The sequence below is a fragment of the Lissotriton vulgaris genome, unplaced genomic scaffold (genome assembly GCF_964263255.1).
Source record: "Lissotriton vulgaris unplaced genomic scaffold, aLisVul1.2 SCAFFOLD_527, whole genome shotgun sequence".
NCBI classification, from domain to species: domain Eukaryota; kingdom Metazoa; phylum Chordata; class Amphibia; order Caudata; family Salamandridae; genus Lissotriton; species Lissotriton vulgaris.
The window spans coordinates 865,869-889,568 of NW_028247201.1; the positions used below are offsets into that span (position 1 = coordinate 865,869).

A 23,700-nucleotide genomic window follows, 5' to 3' on the forward strand; every position below is an offset into this window, starting at 1 on the left:
GGGATTCGAGCGGTTTTCCCTGGTTCAGCAATATGGCGTCCACTGCTGCCTGACTTCGGATGTAAAGACCCCAGTTCTTCATTGAGCCTGTGGGATACACACGGATGCCGTTTTAGAATATAATGTATTATGTTACTTTGAGGAAGAAATCAAGCGAAAATAGAAGTTTAGCAGGGTTCCAGTGCTGCAATTAGACAAACAATCTTCATACTTTATGGAGGCAACCGAATTTTTTTTATTTCGTTCTTACCTAAATAGGATTTCAAGTAAAGCCTATTATCTAAGATGAGTGCTATTGAAAAGTGAAAAGTTGGCATGCAACTCCAGATGTTGTAAAAGGCTGCCTGATTCATCTGAATAACATCCACATTAACCTCTCTATAACACGCATCAAGAAAAAAGTGTTTACCGATTTTCGAAGAGCAACCCGAACTTTGAATATCAATTGAAGGATTTTTTTTAAATGTTGCAACGTGACCCATTCACCAAAGTCCACCCACCAGACTTGCGGAGATTCGGTGTGCTATGTTGTTCCTCGGGGTAATGTTTAGAGTTGGGGTGTTTCTCTCTGAAGTCTCGTTTTAATAGATAAAGAATGGTGCTCAATTTATCGACCTCGGAAGGATGAACATCTTAGTGCTGCTAGCAAGCGCAGGCCCTCGAGGCTTCCGTGAACAGTAAGGTGAGCCTCCCTCTTTGTCAGGGAGCGCACAAGCAGCAGGGGTGTCATTTGTCTGCAGCACACAGACCCCTGGAGAGCAGGCCCAAGACCTTGAGGCGCTAACAAAATGAGTGCTCTGGCGGTGTTTACTCGGAGAGAACGGGGCCGGCGCTTTGTTGGAAGGAAGAAAGCACACTCCTAGCACAACGGTAATTTGTGTACTACACAATTTGTGTACTACACTGTGCAGAGAAAAGGCTTTGTGAATACACGATGCACGGTATATATGGGCAAGCCCTCGTGTGCACCAGTGAGGGACGCGCAGGACCCGCGTGTGGACACCAGCAGCTGATCCCCAACAGGTACTGGTGTGTGTGTGCACGTGTCTGTGTGTGCCTGTCTGCGTGCTATTGTCAGTGTGTATGCATGGTTGTGTGCGTGTGTCAGTGTGTGTGCATGTGTCAGTGTGTTTCCATGAGTGTGTGTGTCTTTATACTTAATACAGCGCAGACCAGGGCTAGAACGCAAGCATAAGTGCGTATTCGTGAAGTTATTACTCCCTTCTTTTAAGAAACTACTGCAGATCCTGCGTGGGCGACTCTGAATACGTGTGTGTGTCTACTACACACATGTGTATCACAGAAATTGCATGTAGTTTTAAAGCGCACCTCCACGTAAAGTAGCTGTGCTTTTTTTAATAGATGAAGAATTGTGCTCATTTTATCGACCTCAGAAGGATGAACATCTTAGTGCTGCTAGTTAATTTTTGCACTCTGTCAAGTAAACTGCAGCCCAGTGCTGCTGTTCAAAGTGGGGCCGCATATTAACGTCAGTAGGGCTAAAAGTGACCCCCAGGCAATACTTTGAGAATCCAAGTTATGAAACACGCATTCTCAAACACGCATTTGCAATGCAATAGGTCTCGCATTATTAAAGATTGAGCTATTGGTGTTGTATTATTTAGCAATGCCAATAGCTCAAACTTTAATAATGCAAGACCTATTGCATTGCAAATGCTTGTTACTACTTCCCGCTGTTCATTAGACCTTCTGATTTGTAGATTAAATTTTAAGTCCTCTAGTATAGAGCTCATCGCATCCGGTATTGTTGCCAATTTATTGATTAGAGGAGCACATGCACAATCAGAATATGAGGCTGTAGCTTGTGCTCGCAATATCAAGTTGTTTAATGTTGCCAATTTCTGGTGTATTCCAGCCACTGAATTTGGCATGACATTATGCCACGGGTATGAATAAACAAAGTAGAATCCACTCAGAGTGGTAGTGGTCCCTAAAGTGATGGGGAACACACAGTGTTGTTTAAATGCCCCTCACACACCAACAGGCCCCTTGGTGTCATGCTTCATTATCGGGGCCTTCGCACCCCTCTACGGGATGCGGCGTGCTACGACTCGCAACTACGTAGGAGCACTAAGTAGTGAACTATGTGAGGGGGTGTGCTGCTAAAGAGGTGAGTGAAGTGAGGTGAAAGTGAGTAGTTAAAAAATACCTGGCACGTAGGTGAAAAATAATTTTATTAAATCCTCGGCTGGTATTATTAAAAGAAGTGCAAAGTGGGGTTGTAAAAATACGTGTTAGGGTATTACAACCACCTCAAGGTGTCAACATGTTTCGGAGCGCGGGGGCTCCTTCAGGACAAGGATAAGCACATATCCTCCCCTTACTCACATGTAAATGTAAAAGTGTATAAAAAGTTTTACAGTAATGTGTAATGTACCTTACAATGTTTATATATATAGGTAGGTTCAGTTGCGCCCAATTGGCGTTGGATGAAAACCTGCAAAAAGAAAGCACAATAAACACACTGGTCTATAGTACATAAACTAAGAGAAAAGCTGCTTCTCTGGTGTAAAGGGGTAAACCCAAACTAAGGGTCACAGAACCCTATAAAAAATAAAAATGAAAAATATGGACAAACACAGCGACATAAAGACATACAGTCACAGTGTGGAAATAATCTCTACTCGGGTGGAAAGAGAGAGAAAAAACAGGTATGAAATGCTTACTTATAGTTCTCAAATTCATAACCTCTATGTCCATCACCTGGAATCCGCCATGATCCTACATTCAAACAACCCCTATAGGGGGAGGATCCTTACATGGCGAAGATACATCGATGATATTTTGGTTATCTGGGAAGGAGATGAGAACACGATTTCTGAGTTCATGCATTGGCTTAACAACCAGAATGCATTTCTCAAATTCACCCACCAAATGTCAAACAGTACCATGGTGTTCTTGGACTTGAACATTTATCATGAGGCAGGCGTCTTGAAGACGGAGACCCATTTCAAACCGACGGCCAAGAACTGTCTCCTCAGATTTGACAGTTTTCATCCACGTCATCTGAGGGAGAACTTACCGTATGGACAGTTCCTTCGCCTACGTCGGAACTGTTATGACATTGCAAAATACAAAACTCTTTACACCAAGAGAAGCAGCTTTTCTCTTAGTTTATGTACTATAGACCAGTGTGTTTATTGTGCTTTCTTTTTGCAGGTTTTCATCCAACGCCAATTGGGCGCAACTGAACCTACCTATATATATATATATAAACATTGTAAGGTACATTACACATTGCTGTAAAACTTTTTATACACTTTTACATTTACATGTGAGTAAGGGGAGGATATGTGCTTATCCTTGTCCTGAAGAAGGAGCCCCCGCGCTCCGAAACATGTTGACACCTTGAGGTGGTTGTAATACCCTAACACGTATTTTTACAACCCCACTTTGCACTTCTTTTAATAATACCAGTCGAGGATTTAATAAAATTATTTTTCACCTACGTGCCAGGTATTTTTTAACTACTCACTTTCACCTCACCTCACTCACCTCTTTAGCAACACACCCCCTCACATAGTTCACTACTTAGTGCTCCTGCGTAGTCGCGAGTCGTAGCACGCCGCATCCCGTAAAGCGGTGCGAAGGCCCCGATGATGAAGCATGACACCAAGGGGCCTGTTGGTGTGTGAGGGGCATTTAAACAACACTGTGTGTTCCCCATCACTTTAGGGACCACTACCACTCTGAGTGGATTCTACTTTGTTTATTCATATGACCAGGGAGACTGAATCCACTGACTCTCTCTCTCCCCCTTGTATTTGCAACTTAATTATGCCACGGGTACTCACAAACTTTCTCTCGGGGGCCACATTTACAGTGTGGTTTGTGTCTGAGGGCTGCACCGGTGGGGGCGGGGTCAGTGAGGGAGGGGGCGGGGATAGAGCAACAAGAAAAACTGTGACCATGAGGTTGATCACAGGTCCCTGCAGCGGACGCCTTCATCCACTAAGCCACCGGACCCAGCATTTACACATATCTCTGTCTCTCTGTCTCTCTGTCTCTCTCTTTTTCTCTCTTATTCTCTCTGTCTCTCTCCCCCTCTCTGTCTCTTTCTCTCCGCCCTCTCTCCCTCTTTCTCTCTCCGCTCTCTTCCTCTGTCTCACTCCCTCTCTCTGTCTCTCTCTCTCTGTCTTTCCCCTCTGTCTGTCTCCCTTCCTCCCCCTCCCTCTCCTTCCCTCTGTCTCCCTTTCTCTCCCTCCCTCTCTCTGTCTCTCTCTCTGTCTCCCTCTCTCTGTCTCCCTCTCTCTGTCTCCCTCTCCCTCCTTTACCCTCGCTTCCTTTCCCTCCCTCCCTCTCCCTCTGTCTCCGTCCCTCTACCTCCCTCCGTCACCCTCTTCATCTCACCCTGCCTGTGTGTCAGCCCGGACAGCTTCCCGGGCACCCGAGCACTTCACAGGTCTTTAAAAAGACCATTTGCATGTTAATGAGGCTTTGTTGTATTTCACCTCTTCTTAGGCCCCTGCAGCTCCACTTTGACTATCACTGGAATCACCCGTCGGCCGGCCCCCACAGAGCAGCAGAGTCTCTTAGACTCCCGCTGCTGCAACCAGTAGTGTTTGAAGACACTATTAATTTTTTTTTTTAAATACAGGGGTACGATGACTTCAAGGTCCGCGGACCACCAAGTAAGCTTGCCGGGCGGCTGCCGGCCTTCGGGCTGTACTATGAGTACCCGTGCATTAAGCAAATCTATTTGTACCTCCCATTTTATTTGATTGATATGCGAGTGCTTCCAATGGCGGGTTTGAAGTTCTATAGAATATGGCCCCAACATCTTGTTTGCCAGTTGACTCCCATTGCGATGTATCTTTGGTACCAATTAATGGATTTAATCTTTCTTTGTCTGTCTATTTTATCACACTCCAGTAATGTTCATCGCTGCAATTATGATTGTCACATGGTGTACTCCAAAACTGCAAGTTATCGCCTTTTATTTCAGGTTCTCTTTTTCTTTTTTGATGATATTTTATCTCTCCTTAGAGGTTGTAAAAAAGTAAACTATTCTCCATATCAGATCTCGTCACGGAGTTTAAACCTGGGAGGTTCATGGTTACACTTATTACATTGTATTGTAATTCCAGAACACCTGGTACTGATCATCTATGATTTACATGGTTTATTTCAGGGGAAAAGGGCATTACATCCACCTCAGTTTTACGCTTTTTAATCTCTACTTTAACTTCCAAAGGGAGTGGTACCCCCGATATCAGAACTTTCTGTGGTTTACTAGTGGGTATTTCGGGTAAATGCATATATTCTTGTGTCATTTGTATTGTTGATGTTATTGTTCGCATTCCATGTTAGGTATGTGCCCCCACCGCCCTTTGATCTCCTACAGTTTCCTCTTTCCTGTATTGGTTTTGGATAAACCTACTTTGTGGTTCCTTTGCCTGATATAAAGCTTGTATCTTACATTCTGGTTTCATCGGAGATTGTAGGCAAGTTGTTTCTGCCTCCATTTGTACTGATAACCTAGCTCTGATGAGATCTTTCATAAAATTTTACGGATTTTCGTTGATTTTTCAAACATGTATGAAATCTGCGAAATTAAAGATTGATTTGACCCTTTAGTATTTACTGTAACTTTTTTTTGAAGTTGTTAAAGCTTGAAGTTTTCTTTTTTCTTATTGGGGGAAAATGTGGTCTTTCTTTACCCGAAAACATGCTTCTGTATTGCAAAAAATAGTTGTCCTACTATTCCTGGGTATGATCCCTGCCAGAAATGGCAATGGCGGTGAAATTATCAGTATCTGGTAATAGCCTTATATTTATATGCCTGTAGGCGGCTAGAGTGAGACCTGCGAGAGTCTACAATCTGACAAATGGTGTAGAAACTACAGCTTGTTGCACTTGACTCTTTTCATTTCGCTGGAGCACACATTTAGCAGTCACCAGATACTGGCAACCACGCTTGCGATGCTTATCAATGCTCTACAACAGCGGAACTCTTTCAGGTGCAAAGATGAAGGCTGAGGTACAGAGCAGACTTAAGTGGCATGCGGAAAAGTATTGCACCTAGCATCTCGATGATGCAGTGCCAGTAGAATACTGGAGCACATCCTTGGTCGTGATCAAGTCGTGCCCTGCTAAGAATCTTTCGTTATCCCTGCTTTTCTTAATTAATGAAGGGAACAAACGGCCTGTACAGGTAATTGATGAAACAGCTGGAGAAACAGCTGAGGGGTGACATAGTAGAGGGAAGGCCGCAGATGGTTATGGAAGGTTGCAAGATTGCTGGGCAACCAACCATTGGAGACCAGCAGAACAGACCCCTCCAGCCACCCCCCAAGTGCCAATCAATGCTTGTAGATCAGAGTCACAGCTATAGTAAGTATAACCGGGGCTGTTTTGGTCAAATTATGATGTCTATAGTAACTGCAAGAAACTGTAGGCTATGGGTTGCGGGCTGCTACGACCCTCTCCGGATTCAGCGAGACTCCGAGCCGCAACACACCCTGCTCCATACTTACGCTTTATCACTTCGTCACTTCCGCTAGTCGCAACAAGTGGCTGGAGTTGCAGAATCACTCACTCAAATTTGCCTTGTAAATATTTTGACATCTGTACAATCCTTTCCACACATTTCCACAGAATTTCAATTGTAACTGGAATACATGACCATTGTTCTGTATGCTTTGCAGCGAGGCCAACCCACTGACAAGCACTTTTCCTTGGCTTCAGCCTCAGAACTCTCAATCGAAGCCCCTCATCTACACCTGGCACGGCTCAAAGTATGCACTATGCAAGAGATGCACAGAACAAAGTAAAGAAACACAACACGATAAAATAACTAACACTCATCGGGAATGCAAGATAAAGTATAACTTTGAATAAAGGAGGAATTAAATCACTGACCTGTATTGCCTTAATCTTTTTAACATTCATTGTTCTTTAATCAATTCATATTATTGGCATTTTATGTTAAGGGCATGAAGTTAGGGCCCGTTTTATCGCCATATAGCAAAAATCCTTTGCACTTGACTCGGATGTTTGGATCAACTTTGCAGGGCAACTAAAACCCCGCTCGTCTTTTGGATCAATTTCGTGGAGGAACACATACAGCAGGTCTACTTTGAAAGGGGCCGGGGCCTGGGGTGTCCCACTGGGGGAGATTAGCGTCATTGGGGTCTCAGTAAAATATATACAACACAAGATTAGCATTAGAACCCTTGCCATTACATGGAAGACACCAAATCAATTGTGCTTGCATTCATTTCTATGTGTGCTGAATGGGAAAGGGTGAGATCTATGACGGATAACTGCCCTCACGCAGGTATGGAGGTTCCGACACCTGAAACCGTGGCGCTGAAAACCTCACATGCCTACAGTGGATACTACCATAGACTACAATGGCAACAAATGACTTTAAAATGGTAAGCCCTGCGTCGTGCGTCACAGTTCAGAAAGTTGATTTGCTGCCTGACTTCCATCTCCTGCTTCAGAGTGACTGGGCTTGGGACATACGGCCCAGACTTAATACATCAATTTGTTCAGGGATTTGTTTGGATTTCTTAATAAATCGACTCATTTGATATTTGTGCAGTAATGTGTAGGAATTTCAGTGGGATGTAGCCCAAAAGCCCTAATGGAGCAACCACACCAGGCTATGATAGTTTTACTTGTTTTTCCTGAACTGCACAGTAGTGCTAGCAATGATCACATGATACAGCTGCAAAAAATCTACCGCTGATAAGCTGCCTACAATAATTCAGTGTGTGAACTGTAATGAAATGTAAGCTGTATCTCAGAGAAAAAGCCTATGATCCAGATATTAGACAACTCACCTTTTATATTTTGGTCTAATCAAAAACATTAAAGTTTTGTTTTTTGGCCCGTGTAGGTAATGCGACAGGCAGTAGAACTCTCACATCAGCACTGCTGTTCTCCTATGAGGGAAACCTAAGAGACCCACTACACATCAATGACTGACAGTGGGCAACAAACCACATCACCGTTTCCAATGGGCACTGCCACCAAACTTCAACAACACGCCTCCTGATACCATCTATACATCCATCTGCTTCTGGTATGTACAGTAGTAAGCCAGGGCAGCTGGGCAGTGTGGGTTGCAATAGGCAGTGGAAAATTGACCTCTGGATTTCTGCTGGGCTGGCCTGATTTTAGTTCTGTGCTTCAAGGCACAGCTTCACGTCCCTGGCTATAAAGGTTGATACAGCACACATACTGCATTTGGTAAAGTGAAGTTGTTGAGCACCTTGCACAAGTGGGAATGGGGATGTTCTCCTTTTGTTGGCAGTAGCAGGGGACTTTTGGTTCCAGTTTAACTTTACTAAGTCAGTTCCTAAGTCATTATATGTTTATAATGGTATAGTTTTTGTCACAAAGTTAGCTCAATAGGGTGATCATATTCACCAAAAATCTGCATAACCTCCCAGGCTAAATTCACTTCAAATATCTCACCTCTTCCCATTTGTGATATGGTTTAACTGATTAACAGTGCATCGCATAATTACAGCATTCTTTACTGGTATTGGCATTCAAATTAAAATGCCTTTGAAATTGGATTTTTCAATATTCTTATGTGCTACATTGATCCCCAAAAATATTTACTAAATCAGGGATGTGGAATTCCTATAGCCTGACACCCAGGACATATTGTTTGGGGTCCAGGGCAACATGTTTTCCTGCCTATTTTGTCTTTGGGACAAGTAGGCCCAACCCCCTGCATCACAAACACTTTGGCTGCCAGTTTGCATTTTCACATTATGGATAAGGGAAGGGCACTGTCTGCAGTTAAGGTAATATTTTTGTTCATTGGTTAATAAATTGAAAGCCTTTATTATTAGGATGAGCACTCTAAGTAAATGTTGTAAACTCTGACTGCACTACTGACAGTGGTTCCAGTATAAAAATGTGCACACATGTTTTCAAAGTTCAACAAATGAGGCTATGTATAATGCTCCCAGAATGCTCTTGATGCAAATATTTGCAGAAGCTTGCAAGCAAGATTGAGGATTCTTTGCTTTAAAAAAAAAGTTGATAAAAAAATGAAAGCGGGAAAAACATTTAGCTAAACCACTGTAAAATGTCAAGTACCATTTCTTTTTAGCATCATTTAGTAACGCATTGATGCATGCTAGTATTTCCCCAAAATATTCGTAATGGAAAAATAAGTGTAACAAGTTTTAATAAGATTATGGGAAACAAAAATAAACAAGTATTTGTAAAGCCAGTAGGTCTGGAATTAGTGGTCAGCTTTTTAGTTTGGTTAATGTGTGACTTGTTTTCGCACGGTTTTTGTAAAACCTTATTGGTGTGGGAGCTTCCATGCCCTCACCAATATAACAGACATTGGCAAAAGCAAAAATTGCTCTTGGTCTCAAAAATCACACACTGCCACAGTAGTTACTTGCACTGAACAAAGCTAGTTTATGTGTCGAAATGCTCCTTGTGAAAAAGCAGAATGCTGTCATTCACAGTGAAGCCAGCCGATACAGGGAGAGAGATAGAATTTTACTAAACGCAAAAGGTCATGGTCAACGCTGGGCCAAATTAGGGTCCCAATTATCAAAGAGAGTCTCAAAAGTGCACCCATGGTATATGTCCTTGCATTAAGTGCAGCTATACAGCTTTCGTTAATTCCCAAGAATTTACAGATGTAGGACAAGAAATAGTACTCCTAGGAAACGTTTGTGAACTGAATTTTAGCATGAGCAAATATGCATGTGTAGATTTGCTCATGCGAAAACCTGAGTGTTTGCAAGTTCACTTTCCCTCCAACCTCCTTTTTTTCCCCAACTCTGGAAGAAGTTTCTATCTGTCACTGTCAGTAAATTTCCCACATTTCTCAGCATGGGGAAAAATTAGAGAAGAGTTGTGGAAAACCCTTAAAACATGCAAGTAAGTAGGTTTGTTTGCACAGACTCTAAAGGGTATCTAACCCTGGAATTTTTGCTTACCACGTCCTACAGCCCCAGTATGTAGATCTGCAGAAATGTGGCAACAAAGGGGATTGCAAGTATTCAAATACTACTAGTCCTGGCATAATCAGAGAGGCCATATCAGAGCTCTTATATAATGAGATTGCTGACATAATTTGTCGCCGCACTGAATGGCACCAAAGGGATAAGTGGTTTGTGTTACAGGACAAATAGATTTATGAAGCAACCTGCCCCATGGACAAGTAGATATTTTATCAACTCCACTCCCCTGCTATATATAGTATCATGTATAATGTACCAAAGAAATCTTTTTATAGTCTCGGATTAAGGATTGTCTGATCTGTGATAATTTATTAATGGGAATCATGTAACTTTTGTGTACGTATATCTCACTTTCTAAATTCTGTTGCTTAAACTCACTGTCAATGGCAAAGCACAAATAAAATAAGACTGTACTATCTCCAGCTAATAGAATAAGCTGTACCTAACCTGCCAACAGAGAAGCTGTTGGATCATTCAGCAATAAATTACATTTCATCTTAAGTAGGTTTCACTACCGTGTGCTGTTTTTAGATTTCCAGTCAAACTATAGGACCATATCATTCTAGAATTTCAGGACCAATTCTTTTGTAAATATTCCTATTTATTTATTGGGGGTAGTCTAAATATATGGCATGGATCATACCCTTCTAGTCTTACATTGAAAACCCCAGCCTTCAATGACCTCTAAGATAACACCTAGTAACCCTCCTTTAGTAAACTTGCCATTAATGGTGCACTTTGGTACGCAACTAAGACTGAACATTTTTACAGTTTGATAGTATGCCGGTTGGCTGATGTGTTTGGTTCTATTAAACAACTCATCTAAATCTCTGGTGGCTGATATTGATATCCGATTAATGGATACGTACTTGAAAACAGGTGACTTGGCTGAGAGTATGTTAAAAATCAAATGGTGTAACCTGCTGAATATGAAGCAGAGTTTTGTTTAGCAAGATATTGAAACTGATTGCCAAGCTGCCATTTTTTTCAGCTTTAATTTAAAGCCTACCTGGGTGTATAGACACACGTCTTGTACTTTCATGCACAATGAATGTACTTTAATATGACTATAAAATATGCCAAAGTTTTCCTGGCTTAATAGATCTCTACAGAGGTATTGAATTCCTATCACAGGATGCATAGAGCTCCTATCTATGGGCAAGGACAACACGTTTTCATGTTTAGTTTCTAAACTAGACAGGTAGGCCCACCTGCTGTGGCACAACATCTTTGGCCACAGGTTTATAATAATACCACAATATGGATCCATGAAGGAGGATTGTATGCAGCTAAGGCACGTTTTGTATCCATAAGTACACATTACTAAATTTCTATATATGGTTCATAAATTTAAAGCTGTGACCATTAGTTGAAGTTCTCCAAGGCAATGCTTTGAGCTGTGAGCTACCTTGCATTTCTGAGAGTGGCCCTATAAAAACTCGTAATTATGTTTGCAAAAATTAAACATTTGAGGCCATGTATAATGCTCCCAGATTTTATACAAATAATATAATTATGAAGGCAAGATTGGTGATCGTTTGCTTTCAGAACAAAGTGTACATAAAAATTGAAAGCTTGGACAAATGTTCTGATAATCTATTGCAGAATTTAAAATATTTCGATAAAGCATCATTTTATATAACTTTGGTGGTGTGGTGGGACTGGTATTGGTCGTGGTGGTACTGGTATTGGTGATGCTGGTATTGGTGGTGGTATTGGTGTTGATATTGGTGTTGATATTGTTGGTAGTGGTATTAGTGGTAGAGGTAGTAATAGTGGTATTGGTGGTAGTGGTATTAGTGGTAGAGGTAGTAATATTGGTGTGGTGGTGGTATTGGTGTTGACATTGGTGGTTGTGTTATTGGTGGTTGTGTTATTGGTGGTTGTGTTATTGGTGGTTGTGTTATTGGTGGTTGTGTTATTGGTAGTTGTGGTATTGGTGGTGGTGGTATTGGTGGTCTTCATATTGCTGTTGGGGTATTGGTGGTGGAGGGTATTGGTGGTGGCGGGTATTGGTGGTGGGGGGTATTGGTCGGGGGGGTATTGGTGGTGGGGGTATTGGCGGTCGTGGTATTGCTGTTGGGTGTATTGGTGGTGGGACTGGTATTGGTGGTGTGGTGGGACTGGTATTGGCGATGTGGTGGGACTGGTATTGGCGATGTGGTGGGACTGGTGGAAGTGGCGATGTGGTGGGACTGGTGGTGGTGGTAGTAGTATTGGTGGTGGTAGTAGTAGTATTGGTGGTGGTGGTGGTATTGGTGGTAGTGGTATTGGTGATGGGTGTATTGGTGGTAGTGGTATTGGTGATGGGTGTATTGGTGGTGATATTTGTGGTGGTGGTATTGGTGTTGATATTGGTGCTGGTCGTGGTATTGGAGGTGGTCGTGGTATTGGAGGTGGTCGTGGTATTGGAGGTGGTCGTGGTATTGGAGGTGGTTGCGGTATTGGCGGTGATATTGGTGGTGGTGGTATTGGTGATGGTATTGGTGGTCGTGGTTTTGGCGGTCGTATTGGTATTGGTGGTGGTATTGTAGTGTAGTTCCTACATTCCCAATAGGCTCTGCGCATTGGAATAACATATACTATAGATTAGACGTAGGACTGAGGTCGACTAGGTCTCTATCGTATATATTAAACTTAAGTGTGAGTGCCAGCTAGCTCAGAGGTCACTAGAAACTTTCTCGAATAAACAAGAAGAGATTAGTTTCTGACAACTGCATAAACATGACATCTTTGTTTCCCAAGAACAAGAAATCAATCTCTAGAGTCGCGGAAACAATAGATAACTATTTTACTCAGTCAATCGTGCATGCTTCGTTTTACCAGAGGTGCTGAGAAAATAGAAAGACGGGCGTTTTCAATAAAAGGTATTAATTGAACAGTCTTCTTTCTAGAGCATAAGAAATGTACTGCTACAATCGTAATACTGGTTATAAAGTACAGGGCATATAATACAAAAAGTATTATAAAGTAGTACTGTAAAAGCATGATATGGTTTCTAAGCCATAAGTTGCCTTAAAACATTTAAAATACATACAGTAATAAAATAATGACTAAAAGTACTCAACTGGTGCTTCTAAAATACGCCTACCCCGGCGTACCTAACCTAAGTCTAGTACAAGGGAAGAAGTAAGTGAGGAGTAGCTTAAGGTTAGTATTTCTCTGCCAAGGATCTATCCAAGAATTCTCTAAGGATCTAATCCGCTCCGTACCTTGGTTTTAGAATGAAGGATGTCTTGTATCTCTCTCTCTCTCTCTCTCTCAGGACTCGATTTCCCAGCAACCCGCAAGGGTAGCCTGGAAACACTGGAGCTGGATTTCTGGGCAAGAGAAAAGACAGCGTCAGCTGGAGGGTGGGCTTCCTTCAGCACTTGCTGCTGCAGGGCGTCGGGCAAGTAGTTAGTCGATCTGCTCCAAACCACTGTGTGTTTGTCTGGGCAAATGTAGGCATATTTATACTTTGAAGGTGCAGAGTTTGACGTATGATTGGACTTAATAACGTCACTCAAAGACCCAGTTCTCTGAAAACTCCATGATTTCCTAGATAAATTAGTATTCAGGCGAGGGGAAGTCCCTAGATGCTGAAGGCAGGTTTTTCTAAGAAATCGTTGTTGATTCTCAGAACTTAGTGGAAGTAGCCATGCCGTATTTGGGCTGCATAGGCTCAGTCCAAGTATGGTAATGATTTCTATGACTATATAAGGATCGGGTAATTTATACCTATATAAGGGCATGAATCTGGAAAATTACACTGGGATCCTAGATTCATTTACAACACCCACTCCACGTTATTAAGTTCAATAAATTAAATGTATATGCACCGAACATATCTAAGGCATGTGTTTTATAATCCCACCCCAAAATACATAAAATGCACTTGAAATGGTTGTACACGAAAAATTGAGCATTTCTTCTGTATGCATTTAAGGAATATTATGTCATTCTAAGCATAAATTATCATATCTGAAATGCAAACTGAATGAGCCATGTAATTACATTCATGAAAATGGCTCTTAAATACAGAAAAAAGGTCGAGACCATTTCATAATATAGCATGTCAATGTTTATAGTACTGAGGACAAGGCCAAATATTTCCTCTAGGAAGTGTTCAAAAATAATTTCTTTTTCTCTAAGAATAGTTCTACTTTAAGCAGATTAGTCTGTGCCAAAAGTTCAATGTTTTGGGGGAGAAAAAAATGCAATTGTTTGAGAAAAATAGAGTTCCAAAGTTAGAAGTCTTTGTTTTGAAAACGGGAAGGCCGAATTTCAGAGTTCAGGGAATGCTGTGTGCATGAATCAAGAGTTATTCTCTGTGTCAGGAGAAAACATCAGATCATCTAGGCTAGCAAAGAAATCGTCTACCACAGTAGGTGAAAGTGGAACTATTTCATCAAGTAAATCAAATGTGCACAGATGAGAAGTATTGCAGTCAGAGCCAAGTGCTGCGTTAGCAATGTTCATATCAGATGGTACCTGTGTGCCTGTTGATCCTCGTATCTCACCCTCAGTTAGACTTACTGGTGAGACCTCGATGAATGCCGTCATCAGGATTGGTAGCCGTTGGGGACAATACAATGCACGAGTCCTTACCGGACCTAGTAAGGCATCGACATCCAATGGCAGGACTGATGGAAGTGTAAAGCAAATGTCTAACACCCATTCCTTTCCGCAAAGCAGGCATCGTAGAACAGGTAAGATGCAATCTTGCCAGATTGGTCTGAACAATAGAAACCAAGTTGTGTTCAGATCTCTTAAACAAGCCAAGCCAAGAATCTGTGTAATTCACTCACGATACCTCATGGCAAGGAGGCATTGTCCATGGTATTCTGGGTATCGCTGGTGACCGGACTTGCCATATCGGAGCAGAAGGAATAAACATAGAATTCCTGCTACGAATCCCAAAATGAAAGGCAGACCGCCGAACACAGAGTGCACGAAATTTGGAAAAAGGCGCAGGACTGCTTCAAATGGTGTTAACAGTCCCGAAAAAATCATCTTAAATACATGCGCGATCCCACTGGTATCAGACATGTTTAAGATTTGACTTAACATTTCTGCGAAATGTACTCGGCAGTTTGTTGATAATAAGACATGTATCTCTGCAGAAGTCCTTGCAACTTGCAGATCATACATTTCTTTACACAAGGTCAGTGGCACAGTCTTTTGCAAAAGAATGCCTTTCATTCTGCTTAAAGTATCAATTCGTATAGAAGAGATATTCAATGAAGGCCATAATGCCATCCCACTGTCTGTCTTGCTCCTTGGATACAATACTTGCATACAACAAGTGACCCTGGATGACACACTAATGAGATAAAGATTTCCTGGCAACATGCCACAACAGCTGTGGTCATTGAGCATAACGTAGCTGCCATTGGATAGCTGCCTGAAAATTGGTTCTATCACTGTGGAGGGTGTACCGTGCAGGTGGTAAGAGAATTTATTTGCAGATCCTTTGCAGGCTCCATGTAAATTAATACCTTGGCACAAAAGTGTACCACTTAGTGACTTCTTACAATTTTTACCAATAAGGAATACCTCCTTTCCCTTATTCCAACATTTGTGTGTGTAAGGTAAAGACCAGATCGACTTAATGTATTCTTTACCCAACCTTTCATACAGGCCCGCTGGTATATGCTGTAGACAATACTGAAATTGGAAAATCTTCACTGGTATCGTAATGGTGCCATGTATTAACCATTCAATGACAGGCTTCTCGGACCCTGTCAATTTTAATTTTTCCAGTTTTTCAATGCTCAGCACCGTATAGTCTGCTCCTCTTTGTGCCAAAGAGATTTGTTTATCTGTAAGGTTAAATACAGCAAACAATGACGTTGTGTGGCACATAGCCTGACGAAGATTTTGCAACGCCCAGCCTAACTGCATTATAGAACTTAATTGAGACTGCCCATGTTGTAACATTAGCAAGTCCTGTTCCATTATGTCAATTACAGAGGATACAATGCTGTCCAGTGAATATATTCTGGAGGACAGAGTTGTTAACCCATTGTCCACTACAGAGACAGCTTTCTCTAAATTAATACCATCAATTTCTCGTATTCTTTCTGCAGTTTCCAGTTGCGTTATTTTCCGAGCTTTGTTGTACGCAGCGTATATACTGGCGTATATGAAACGTTTTTGACGTGGTTTGCAAGACCCCATGAAGAAATCTTGCAAATCATTGCCTTCTTTGAGTAAAGATAAGTGTTGTTTGATTTCTGGAAGTGTGGATGTCTGTAGCCACTCAAGGCATAGTTTTTCTACACTGTATGTTGTTACTATCCCTGGATGTTGTCTCTGGGAATATCTTTGATCTGGCCTGTTCATTTTGAAACCCTGTGTTTTGTTCAGGAATCTATCATGACAGTTGTTAGTGTCTATGGGCCAGATTTACCATTTTCTCCAATCAGGATTAGTTCTGTTGTGGTTTAAAATATATGGTACGTCTACCTCCTTTTCTGTAGTATCATTACTCTCAGATGTAGGTTTAGGTATAGATGGTTTATTTAAGTCTTTTACCTTAGCCAGGCCAAGACAAGAAGTTTGTTGAACAGTGTCATTTAAAAACATGATTTGCTCTGGTATAATGCAGGCTCTGAACAGGGCTTCAAAACCTTGCACCTGCCAGTCTTTCGTGCCCCAGACAGTTTTTGTCTCAATGTTGTCTTTCCAAAAGTTGAAACCTAATGTAGACAGCTGAGCATACAAGTTTGCAGAATAAATTTGTTTAGTATTGGTCAACATTGTTTTCATTCCTGTCTTATTCACATTTTTGAAATAAAACGTTTCTGGATTTGGAACATTAAACCCTGAGAAGTATAGAAACTTTTCATAAAATGTTTTTGAGCTGCCCTTGGGTGGCGTTGGGCAATGTTCCCATTGATTATAAGTAAAAACATTCCTAGGGCTTGCAGATTTATGCAAATAATGGTGACCATAGTGATTAAAACAATACATTTGTTCATAATCTGATGAACCTTCTAAGTATTCATATTCTGTAAATTTTGCAGACCTTTCTAAATCTGACATCATATTATTAATAGTCTCAAAGTCCCAGTCATCTGAAAATGAGCTGGGTGATACAAAGTCACTCAAAGAAACCTTGAACTGGTGTGGAATCTTCAGCAGCTCCACCGGGCCATAGATGTCATAATCAATTCTATCCCATGCTATACCACCAGGTATAGGAACGGCTGTGGTGTTCACTGATGAGGTCTCTTATTTCACGAAGGGATGATTTGTGAGGTTTCAGGACCAAGTTGATTTTCTGACTTGCTGTATCCATTGGACTGTATTTTCCATCTATCAATTTTCCCAAGCTTAAAACCAGAATGAGCCAGAGCAGGAGGAAAAGTACATCTAACACAATCCCAAATTCAATCCATGGTGAAACCAGATATGTTTTTTCAAGTTGATGAAAGAGTTCTGTTATTTTTTCATTGAAAGTTTTATTTGCTGGCCTTTCTTCAGGTTCACTGGGATCCTCGGAAAATGTATCAAAGTTGATAAAATAACCAAAGGCAGTTCTGTCAATTGTTGGAATTGCATCAGGATTGTTATTATTCTTTGGAGTTGCTTCTTCCTTTGTCATATTGGTATAGTCAGAGGCTACATCATTGTAGACAGGTGTTTCTTGACGAACTGTTATTTGGGTCTCAAGAGGCACGAGTTCCATGGCTTTGTTACATAGTCCTTCTTTTCTTACTGCAGGTTTATCAAAGGTGATAAGTCTTTCAGTTTGAACCTCTTGGATAGTAGCAAGATTTGGTCGTCTGCTACATCTTGGGAGTCCACTGGGCCTACTACCTATTATTGGCCACATGTTGTAGTATGACCAGGTTGATGGACACAACTCTGTTCTCCCTTTTACCAGCAAGGGCCGGTAGTACTACTGATCTTGTTCCTTGGATTGCCAAAACAGGTACTTGCTTTTCTGTAAGAAGGCCCAAATTCCTTCTTTACTGCGATCTTTTCCCTGACTAGATCCCCGATCTTTGGAATCCAGACAGGTGGTTTTTTTTCAGTGGTTGTTGGCCTCTGTATCGTGTTACTCAGACTTCTTCTTCTTTCATTTAAGTCCTGTAAAACAGCCAAACGATCTTTGACATCAAAGGGTTTTTGTTCCACCACTGAAGTTTGACAAGCGAGGTCTTCGGTTATCATTCTACTGCCAAACAGTAATTCATATGGAGTGATTCCACCCAGAGAATTTCTTGGCAGATTGTTAAGACTACGTTGGACACTAATTAGATGTTTGACCCACCCATCACCCGAACCTAATACCTTAGCTGTTATGGATTGCTTTATGTCACGGTTTTTTCTTTCCACTACCGCATTACCATCTGGATGGAAGGGACTAGAATACCGCAATGCAATGCCCAAGCTAGCCATGGCCTCTTTGTAAGCTCGAGAGCTAAACGCAGGACCCTGGTCAGAATATAGCGTGCCGATTGCATATGTGCCGATAAAGACTCGCAAATCCTTTATAACAGTTCTGGCGTCAGCCGAGCGCTGTGGCCACATCCAAATAAATCTTGCCCTAGTAGTTGTAGGACCACATCTGTCCAAGGTGACGTCTGCGTGTAGATAGTCTAATGCTGCCTAACAGTGGTATCTGAACTGGGCTGGCTACACTGTAGTCAGATATCTGGGGGTCCTCAAAGCTGTGATATCTGTAACAGGTATCACAGTTTATTCCAAATTCGTAAACTTGGACGCTTATTCCTGGCCACCAGTACATCTTTTAGAGATTTCAAGATCCCTTGATATGTCAGACCCTCTCCCATATGTGCTTCTTGAACCAAATAAGCTCTCTGCTTCCTGTTTGGAATTACTGTGGCCCCCACTCCAGGGATTCGAGCTAAAGGAACGGAGTCTGTATCACTTATGTATGTATACGTGAGTGGATAGTTTAGAGGTAATGCTGCATGATTGCCTTCCATTGAGGCTTTTACTGCTAGTAGCGTTTCACCATCTATTACTATGTTTGAGCGAGCGATTGTAGCTACGGAAGCCGGACCAAGTGTTTAAGAAACCAACAGACTGTAATTCCAGTCTGCTTTTCCAAAGTTTTCATCCTGACTTCTTGAAAAAACACTTACCCACATCTCAATTTATTCGCATAAAAAGAATAACTTCTTATGAGAATACTTTAAAATTATCAGTAATGGATCAACATCAACAATATGTACAAAGAGGATATCCTAAAGAAATATTAGAGGAATCTTTGAAAAAAACAGAGAAATTACCCAGAGAATTATTGCTCAAAACATCTAGCCACACGGCAATGCAAAAAAACAGTGTGTGTATTGAAATATTTAACAGCATCCCAAAGGATCAAAAAAGCTATTAATAGACACTGGGATTTAATTAGAACTGAACCAGATCTACAAAATTTATACAATGAACATGTCACTTTTGCTTTTCAAAGATCTAAAAACCTTAAAGAGATTTTATCTACCAAAAAGGAAGCAAAATTACCTTTCAAAGGAATGGCTAAATGCCACAATTGCATCCATTGCAATAATGTAATGATTGGCAATGTTTTCATGCACCCAACCAAAGGGTACAAAATTGATTTGCAATATTCAGGGACATGTGACTCCACCAATGTCATTTACGCAATCAAATGCCCTTGCGGCAAGATTTACGTTGGACAGACAGAATGCAAAATTAAAGTGAGAATGTCAGAACACAAAAGCAACATACGAACAATGAACAATAAATCCACTGTAGCTATGCATTGGCTAGTAGCTCCCCATCAAATCTCGCAGTTGAGATTCACAATACTTGAGATACTCCCACATCGCTGCAATATGGATCCTGTCAAACAACGTCTCAAATCTAAATTCTTTTGGATCAAAAAATTAAATTCCCTACAACCTGTAGGGATGAATGACCGAATTGAATTTTCTTGTTTCCTATGATCTACTTTTCACTCTTGATAGACTACCACAGCTTGGGCTCAAATCTCTTCTCAACCTACTACATATACTGTCGGATCCTTTTAATGCAACTTTGTACAGCATCTATGATAAACCATTATTTAGTCATACCATTGATGCATTTCCTAAAATAATTAGTTTAGTGATGTGTTAATTTTACTTTGCATTTATAGCGTGTTTTCATTCTTCAGTTTTATCTGGATTTTTTGTTATTTTTTCATTTGTAAATTGGAATGCATTCATGTGTACACATGGCATATCGCATACAGTTGCAATAGAGACACATTAGCTTACAACAGATAGTAAACCTCATTAAACTTTATTCTTCCCATTGACCGGTAACACGCAAGACCACGTGATCGGAGTAGCATCCAATCGGAACGTGCCTTTCAGCTTTGTGAGTTATACAGCAGTAAATCTATATTGAATTAGTGCGATTTTTTTCGATTTTGTATTCATCTACACATTTGTTCCCCATTAGTCCACTAAGTGTTAATATCGTTTATACACATCCACTCTATATTCGCAATGAGTTACAGCGCTTCGATACACCTTGTACGTCATCTGAACACGTGACACGTAATACGATCTAAAAGAAGCACTGCAATTGGCTTCTCGTGGAACCAGCCGACACTGATCCCGGAAACCCATAACGTGTTTCAAAAAGTAAGCTTTCCCCGCGTGGGTCTTAACTTAAGTAGCGTTTTAAAATTAGCATTTTGCATTTCATTGGCATAACCATTCAGATGTGAACATGAAGACTTCACCTTTAAAAAAAAAAAATTTTTGATTTCGAGCGCAACATAATGTTCTTCGTCGCGAGTACTTGACTAATAGGCAAACTTCGACTCAAGCATTAGACGCTCGCATGGAGTTATATTTAAATTGACATTTAGTATTCACTTGGCTTAATACAGCGATCTTCACCAAGATCATATTGTAAACTCAGTTTTTTCCTGAAGCACGTTTCCCTTTATATGGTTGCTTTGCACATTTTCATTCTTGAAATACATGAACAGTCGATTTTATAAACACTCTGGGCATGCACTTTATTTAATAATCATTGTATAGTTAGCAATCAGAAGCTACATATTGTTTTGATATGTTCTGAATACTAAGGTCCTGTATGTTTCTTTCACAGACCCCTGATGAAGGGTTAGTTTGATAACCCGAAATGCATTGGGCATAATGAAATGCAATTCATGAATTCATGACTATAATGAACTTCTGAAAATGTATGGATTTGATGAACATTAAGTATTTGAATAAAGAAAGAATGTTATCAACATCAAATGTTGGATTGGAATTAATAGATTTTGTCAAAGAAACAATCTTGTTTCATGTTAAAGGAGCGCGCCCTTTGTGATAACGTTATCACACCACTTATTAATAATTATCTCTTCGCCATGTGGGCACTCCCTGGCAAATTCAGGTGGCCAGTCTTGTTCAGCTAGAAGAATGTAATAGCCCTTAGACAGCTTCTCCCAAAAGAGTGCTCTTATTTTTCTAGTTATGTCCCCCTCCATTCGGAGTGTTATTTCATATAACTTGTGTGGTACACTAACCCTGGTGTCTGCAGTTTCAACTTGAATGGATTCATTCAAGTCTACTGTCTCCAGATGATCCTTCAGGATCTTGCTAACTATGGTGACTTCTGCTGCGCTGTCTAGCATTGTCTGGGCCCACTACCCGTTCTTGAGTCGTGTCCTCAGGAATTGAGTTTTCTTATTTTTGGAACGTGCTGTTCTTCTTTGGATTTCGCGCGTTCCTCTTTCTGTTCTAATCATTCTCGCATCTCGGATTTCTGCGAGGAAGTCTGAAAGGTACGAGAGGAAAGTGTATCAGTATCTTGATATCTATCGGGTTTTTCTTAAATTATCCCTATTTCTGAGGTTATATCTTTTTTCAGAGGGCTCCAGTTGGGGACACCTACCTCCCTGTTGGGGAGATCTTCCTCTGGATTGAGAAAGTTTCTCTTTGGGAAGTGTTTGTTTAGTATTTTCCCACTTCGTCTTAGGAGTAGTGAGATTATTTTTAATAAACACCTTTTCAGGATTTTCTGTTAATTCGGGTTTTACTGGTTTCCCACCCAAACTATCTCTTCCTAATTCTTCATAAGATTTTTCAATAATTCTAGCAAGCTCATATGGTTGGTCTGTTATATCTGTGTCTTTTAACTTTTGGGGGATTGCCACGGATGCTGCTTCACCTCTAATGTTAGCTAATAATATAGCTTAGACCTGTTTGAAATCTTTCAGTAATTTCATACCCAGATTTAAGGCCGGTTCTGGACCGTATTCATTTTGAATCTGCCTCAGAACATCTGGTATTACCGCCATGGACGGTACACCATGTGTTTTTGTGTAGATTGAAGCAAAGACTGTACCCCAAGTGTCACTCCTCCACATGTGGTGCTATCCCCATTGGTAAACAGATTGTCAGAATTCTGTGTTTCTCATGAGGTGTACTATCAGGGAATACTGCCTCTGTTTGAGTAATTTTCTGAGCTAACCAGAACGGAATTTGTTCCCTCAATGCGGGCAATTTACCAATGACTGATTGTATAGTCTGTGGTGTGATTTTGTTTGTATTCCCCTGGTGAGGGGTGTGCTTTGGAATCCTTACAGCTGGTTGGACTGTTAAAGTCTGCATGACATATTGAACCAATTGTCTGTGTATTTTATTTAACTGTTTCAACTGAGCTAACAGTGTAGGACCTGTCATTCCATTAATGTTAGGATGTGCTGTATAGCTGGCTAGTACCGGCCAGGTAGCTCCTGGTCTACCTAGTGGACCGAGCCTGGTAATGTGATTTTGATGTTTCAGGGCGCCTTTAAACCAGAGCTGATGTTCTTGGTAAGTTAATGGAATTTCAGTGTCCTCGAAAGGAACGTATTCCGCTGGAGGTTCCTCTACTTTGTAGTAGTGGAAATCATGTGTTATTGGATTTGCTGTAGGAAACAGAATCCATGAATAGAATACCTCTGTTTGCCGATATTCATGCACCTCTATAACAAAGATTACTTTACCACCTCTCGATGATACTCCATTCTCTATACGTTTTATAGTTATGGTTTTCCTTATATTTACCGGGATGAATTTTGCACCAGGGTCATTTTGTTAGAGATTTTTGTCATCTAAGACTGCTTGAGCTGCTGCTGCAGCTCTCCCTCTCGTCGTCACTCTCTGACATTTTATTGACTGAAAGTTTGCAGAGCAAGTTTCAAGGAAACCAAGATTATGTGCTCAATATTTTGGAACACTGTATCCTTCAACGTTGAATAAACCAAGAACTATTGGGGTATTTTACGGGAAAAAAGGGGTCTGTGTGAAAAGCACGACTGAGTTACTCTAGTATCTAGCGTTAAGTTATCTCCTTACCAAACGTTGGGTGCCATGTAGTATAGTTCCTGTATTCCCAATAGGCTCTGCGCATTGGAATAACATATACTATAGATGAGACGTAAGACTGAGGTCGACTAGGTCTCTATCGTATATATTAAACTTAATTGTGAGTGCCAGCTAGCTCAGTGGTTACTAGAAACTTTCTCGAATAAACAAGAAGGGATTCGTTTTTGACAACCGCATAAGCATGACAACTTTTTTCCCAAGAATAAGAAATCAATCTCTAGAGTCGCGGAAACAATAGATAACTATTTTATTTTACTCAGTCAATCGTGCATGCTTCGTTTCACCAGAGGTGCTGAGAAAATGGAGAGACAGGCGTTTTCAATAAAAGGTATTTATTGAACAGTCTTCTTTCTCAAGCATAAGAAATGTACTGC

At 40.9% G+C, this 23,700-nt stretch overlaps 1 protein-coding gene across 1 annotated transcript in view; it reads left to right on the forward strand.

The window, feature by feature from the left end:
- ZNF592 (zinc finger protein 592) overlaps positions 1 to 23,700 on the forward strand; it is a 332,527-nt gene that overhangs the window by 11,624 nt on the left and 297,203 nt on the right. The window contains exon 2 of the mRNA XM_086949655.1: positions 7,868 to 8,053. The gene's annotated coding sequence lies outside the window, so the exon portion shown is untranslated. The remainder of the gene's footprint in view (positions 1 to 7,867; positions 8,054 to 23,700) is intronic.